Here is a 6,218-nt window from a genome sequence, read left to right as displayed (position 1 = left end):
ATTGCAGTATAGACTAAAAGTTTGAAATATCAGATTTGAAAATACCTTTCATGGCAACCTACCCCAATTTTATTTTTCCATTAGCTTCATGGTGAGGTATTGGGGGGAGGCTTATTATAAAAAGATCCAGTGTCTTTTAAACAGAACTTGATGCCTGGTGATTTCTTATTATTTATTCCTCATGTTGTTCTTGGCAACTGGATGGCAGTGTTTTGTCATTGCCTTCTTACGATTTTTTTTTTTTTTTTCAATCACCCAGTCAGCCCTCCAATTTTGGACACTCTCCCAATTACTCTCTTCCCTGTCAAGGCTGTTTAGCTTCTGGATCCAGGCAAAGACATTCTGGTGTTGTATTGTGTTGAAGTAGGAACACAGGTTAGCAGCCTCTTGATGAGGTAGACAAATATATAGCCATGTGTAAAGCCACTTCTTGGACCAACCTCAAGTGATATTAATTCTTTCAATCTACCACTACTTCCCCCGTTTTACTTTCTGGGTTTTCCGGCTTTATGCTATAATTTAATTCATAACTCTCCCTTGTGGGGCCTCTCCTTCTCCATCTCGCTGGCTTCCTAATTAAGTCGCCCAGCCCCGCTCATCCGTCTCTTTCCAAACATCACTCCTCTGAGGAGGGGAACTGTTTCGGGAAACGTCAAGAAGGCGGCCGACGGGTGCTCTTCTCCGTCCCGTTTCCACCCTCGAGAGAGATTTGCTTCACTCCTAGATCACAGCAGGAATCAACCGGCCTCGGTCCAGCTATTCCTGGGCTGAGCTTGGAAAGTTGCCCAGTAGGAGGAGGCGGAGGGGTGGGGGGAGAAAGGATTTCAATAAAAAGGCGCGCGAGGGTTTCGAAGTGAATCAGCGTTGTTTGGAGCTTGATCGCAGGTGTCTGGATTGCTTTCGGCTCCAAATCATGGCTAGCCTTCGCGTCTTCTTGGTGTGCTCGTTTCTGTTGCTTTTCCAAGATAGGGCGTGTGCCCAGTATATCCCACTGACAGGTAATCGGTGTGGGGAGCCGCTCGCCTCTGTTCTCTTGAAAGGAGGTGGGAAAGGGGGATCGCTGCGCTCGAGCTGCATTTCGTTCTTACCTGGAAATCTGAACTGAATTCTCGTTAAATAAGGGTCCCTTCGCCAAATCGCTGCACGTGCTGCCCTCTTGCTCCACGGTGGAGTTTAGACTGTGGGGACGCCGATCGCGAGTTTAGATTTGCCCCATTGGAATTCCCCTCGCTCCAATGAACTTTCCTAAAATTAGGCTTTAAGGAGGAACCAGAGTGGCCCTAATAGGCGAATAGACTAGACTAGACTGACTAGACTAGACTAGACCAGAATAGAATAGAATAGAATAGAATAGAATAGAATAGAATAGAATAGAATAGAATAGAATTCTTTTTTATTGGACACACAAGGAATTGTCTTGGTGTAAATACTCTCAGTATGCATAAAGAAAAGGTACATTCATTAAGAATCAAGAATCATAACATACAAAACTTAACGATAGTCATAGGGTACAATCAACAATCAAATCATACTAGGAAACAGTCAAATGGGAGGGGATGGGTGATAAGGAATGGTGAGAAAATTAATAGTAATTGTAGTGTACACTTTGTAAATAGTTGAACAGTGCTGAGGGAATTATTTGTTTAGCAGAGCGATGACTTTCAAGAAAAAACTATTCTTGTGTCTAATTGTTCTGGTGTGCAGTGCTCTATAGTGTCGTTTTGAGGGAAGGAATTGAAACAGTTTATGTCCGGGATGTGAGGGGTCTGTAAATATTTTCACAGCCCTCTTTTTGAATCACACAGGTCCTCAATGGAAGGCAGGTGGGTAGGAATTGTTTTTTCTGCAGTCCTAATTATCCTCTGAAGTCTGTGTCTGTCCTGTTGGGTTGCAGAACCAAACCAGACAATTATAGAGGTGCAGATGACAGACTCAATGATTCCTCTGTAGAACTGGATCAGCAGCTCCGTGGGCAGTTTGAACTTTCTGAGTTGGTGCAGAAAGAACATTCTTTGTTGTGCTTTTTTGATGATGTTTTTGATGTTAGGTGTCCATTTTAGGTCATGTGATATAGTAGAACCTAGAAATATGAAGGTCTCTACTGTTGATATTGTGTTGTCTAGTATTGTAAGAGGTGGTAGTATGGGAAGGTTTCTTCGAAAGTCTACCACCATTTCTGGTTTTGAGTGTGTTCAGTTCCAGATTGTTCTGATTGCACCACAAGGCAAGTTGTACAACCTCCCGTCTGTATGCAGATTCATCGTTGTCTCAGATGAGACCAATCACTGTCATGTCATCAGCAAACTTCAGTATTTTAACAGATGGATCGTTTGAGGTGTATTTATTGGTATATAGGGAGAAGAGAAGTGGAGAAAGCACACAGCCTTGGGTGCCCCCTGTGCTGATTGTACAGGTATCGGATGTGATTCCGCCTAGCTTCACCTGCTGCTTCCTGTCTGTTGGGCGACTGGTGATTTACGATGGGGTAAAAAACCTGTTGGATCTTGGTATTCCTGTTTAGGATACTTTATTCAGATACTCAGCAGCATTTAATGATTGCCCAACCTATTCAGGCCCAATAATGCTATACTATAAGGAACTCTTCACTTTTTCCTCTATTTTTTTTTCTCCATCGAACCAGGATGTCCTCTGAATTATTAACTAATTCTTTCTTGATCATTGGTGGCAAAACTTTATGCATGCACATAGGGATTAGTCCTCATCCTGGCCCATCACTTGTAGAAGGAGTAGGAAAACATCAAATTTTCAGAGAAGGGGGATGATCATGGAACTGACTCAACTCACCAAAGGACCATGCTCAGATGAATAGACTGAAATTAAATATTTTGGGAAATTAGTGAATGAGCAGGACATATTTTCTTCCAGAAATGTTTTGAAATAGGTGCAAAGGCTGAATAGACAAGGCTAAAGGAAATGCCACCTTTCTCTTTTTTTATGATTGAAAATGATATTTCTTTAATTTTATTATTTGAAACCTAGTTGTTATACTAATGAAGGGTTTGTAACATTTGGATTTTAAAGCACATTTTTTTTATTTCTTAATTGTATTTTCGTCTATATCTAATATTTGTACCAAAGTTGCTTGTCTCACTTCTCTTTTTTTTCTGACAGGGAGTAGCGAGATCTGTTTGCAGCCACCCCTTAAAGGATCTTGTCGGGCCATACATTACAGGTGGTACTATGATAAACACTCTCACACCTGCGTGCCGTTTATATATGGGGGCTGCCAAGGGAATGACAACAATTTCATAAGTTTTACAGAGTGTTCAGAAACATGCAAATAGATCAGAAGTACGTTATTCTTAAAATTTCAGTTCTCAAAGCAAGTGTGAATTTAATTAGAAAAATGGTTATTATTGCTTACTTAATTTATTTATCTGTTGTTGGAAAAAGTTTATTGACTAATTACTACTTTTCAGAATAAAGCCAAAATACTTGGGAAATGTGTAAGAATTCTGTTTCCTTGAATGACTGGAATTTCATACTTTATATCAGCTACTTTACTTTTTAGCAGTTGCAAAGTTGTAATTGAAGTTCCTCCCTTTCTGTAGCATGGGAATGTCACACCTGAATCCAAAAGGAGCAGGGAAACAAGGCTTCAGTTGCAGATTTATACAAATTTATCCACTGATGCCGATGGTTAGCTAGTTAACAAAAATAGACTGCTATTATTATTTTTTAAACGACCATGTCCAAAATGGACTTTGTTGTTGTAATCCTGTATTCTGCTTTATTTAAAGCATGTCAATCTGTCCAGTTGCATCATAAGAAGTAAACCACCAAATAATATGCACAGCCATAGAAAAGAGCATTATATTTGGAATAAAAAAAACATTCGTAGGAGAAAAATGTCAGAATAGGTTTGGGTCAGATATATTCTCAGTGCTTTCCAACGCTGGGCCTGAATATTTGCTTTATTCATGGAGGCATGCAAACAGCTGAACCAAAACTTTTATCTGCAAGATGTTGAACGTTTTCCTGTCATTTCTGGTTTCTAAAAGTGAGGCTTTTCTTGAAAGTTAAGGTTTATGGTAAATTATTGGGAGTATATTTGGAAAAGCAAATTTAAAACACAAGTAAAACCATGCTAGTTAGCCAGTGCAACAATACTACAAAAAAGAAAAAAATAATATTTCAAGTATTATAAAGTCCATACAGTATGGCCCTCACAGAGGAGTGCCCAGAAGGCAGAGTGTAAGATTTTCTGTGAATACTCACAGAATATTCACTGGACATGATTCTGTTATAGCACAGGTGATGAGTATACTTTTCCTACCGGCAGGTTAAATGAATGATTCTCTAGTACTTTTTTCTCCCCATATAGGATGTTGGGAATATTAAGGAAGGTGAGACACATTGAAAGACAGCACACCAAACAGGAGTAAAGTGTAAAGAATTGTAAGGCAGCTGAAATATCTGTGCTTTTATAAAGGGCTACCTTTAAAGTAGACACCAAGAAAATATTTGGGTTTAGTAGCTTAAATGGGAAAATATACAATTAGAAATTCCCTAGACTTCACCAATATTACAAGATTATTTTGATGGTATAAGAGTTACTTTGAAATAATTTTGAGGAGGAAAAAAGGTGTGATTCAAACACTTTTAAACACTGACACTTGTACTGCAATGACAACTGTGCAAATTGGAAGCTTGTTTATCTAAACCAGCTCTTGGCTTGTCCAGGCAGAATGGGAGTGAATTTTAATAATGATCTTGGTTTTTACACTGTAATCTCCCCCAGATTGGCAAATCATCCCAAATTGATTATGATCCCTCAGAGAAGTTGCTCCCAATATTTTAACATCTAAATTAATGTGATCAAATTATCCCTGAAAATGAATCAATCTGTATTTTATTCTTAATAGGAACAAGGAAGCAAATTTGGTGAGACCATAGAAATGGATGAATACAAAAATCTCTCCAGCAAATGAATGTTGCAGTTTCCTAAATCTGAGAATCTGAACTATTTGAATTTACTGGAAGCTATAATTTATAACCTATTATATACAGAAAATATTATGATTATTTCTCAAATACAGGAAATTACTATTGTGTAATTTTAATTCATTATAATACAATTGAAGGAACATTATATAATTATAGCCTCTTCTTCCTTTTTTTGTAATCATTCCTCAGTCGCTATTGATTAACCATCTGGGTTCTAGTAGCCTCCCATGATTGCTGTTCTGTTGGAAGGAGCAAAAGGACAAAACAACAACAACAACCCTTAACTCATTTCTAGTCTTGAAGGCAGCTGTGCTATCATGTGAGGAGCTGAGGAGCTGACCTAACTGCTGATCATGTCAGATGGGGTGAGATGTCAAGACTGTAGTCCCACTGGTCCAACCTTGTACTGTCCAGTCAGTGTATGGGAATTGGATAGTTAGGTAGCAATTGTGAGCTGTACCCTTAAGGGAAATGCATCATGGTAAATGTAGTTAAGTTATCCTGAGAAATGTAGTCCATGTCACATGACCACATCTGTAATCCTGATTGTTCATAAAATTAACCGTCGATGGGTTGGAGGAGGTTTTCCTCACTCTTAGCTGAACTCACAGACTCGTAACTGTTCTATTTCTACCACTACGAGATGAGAGGAAAAAGCATAGCAGATAATTATCTTTTTACCTACAAGACAGATATGCAAAGGATTGGCCATTAAAGAAGAATGTCACAAATGTGAGTTATTAGCAATGGGGTTCATTCATCAAGCCATTTGATATGTTTGATTTTGACTTAGTAAGTTGTGTGAAATCATTCACTGTATTTTATTTAATTAATCACAGTTAATCGCACACAATTATTTAGCGCTTAGGATGTGATTATGAGTGAAGATGTGACTACTACTAGCCAATAATGATTTTTAGGAGTTACCAAATTTGATAACAAATGTAAAGAATTATGTGTTGTTCACATATTATTGTTTCTGTATTTTTGAAATTGTATGTTTTTAAATTTGTAAATAAAATTGTTTTTAAAACTTTAAAAAAATGTGGATCTGACCAGTCTTTAGAAAATGCTTGAAGCTTTTCATGGATGTCAAAGATCCTTAGCTCTTGCTTATTTGCAGCTTTTCCCAACTTTATAACAAACCAATGTAAATAGAATGGATATGCTTAAGCTTCATTATATCGTTCTGCAGAAACTTTCTATTTTTGAGAAAATAAGAATGATTGCATACAAGGCAGGAAATATTA

The 6,218-nt window shown here is 38.0% G+C and overlaps 1 long non-coding RNA gene across 1 annotated transcript; it reads left to right on the top strand.

Moving 5' to 3' along the window:
* The first annotated feature begins 846 nt into the window (after nucleotides 1-846).
* Nucleotides 847-5,993, top strand: LOC148123954 (uncharacterized). Its single transcript, XR_015739930.1, has 4 exons — nucleotides 847-998; nucleotides 3,133-3,193; nucleotides 3,573-3,660; nucleotides 4,887-5,993. It is a non-coding gene; the product is annotated as an uncharacterized LOC148123954 (long non-coding RNA).
* The last annotated feature ends 225 nt before the right edge of the window (nucleotides 5,994-6,218 follow it).

The sequence above is a fragment of the Pseudonaja textilis genome, chromosome Z (assembly GCF_049901715.1).
Source record: "Pseudonaja textilis isolate UNSWEBS1 chromosome Z, rPseTex1.2, whole genome shotgun sequence".
NCBI classification, from domain to species: domain Eukaryota; kingdom Metazoa; phylum Chordata; class Lepidosauria; order Squamata; family Elapidae; genus Pseudonaja; species Pseudonaja textilis.
The sequence above is the reverse complement of the archived record's forward strand: the minus strand, read 5'-3'. Positions and strand labels throughout refer to the sequence as shown.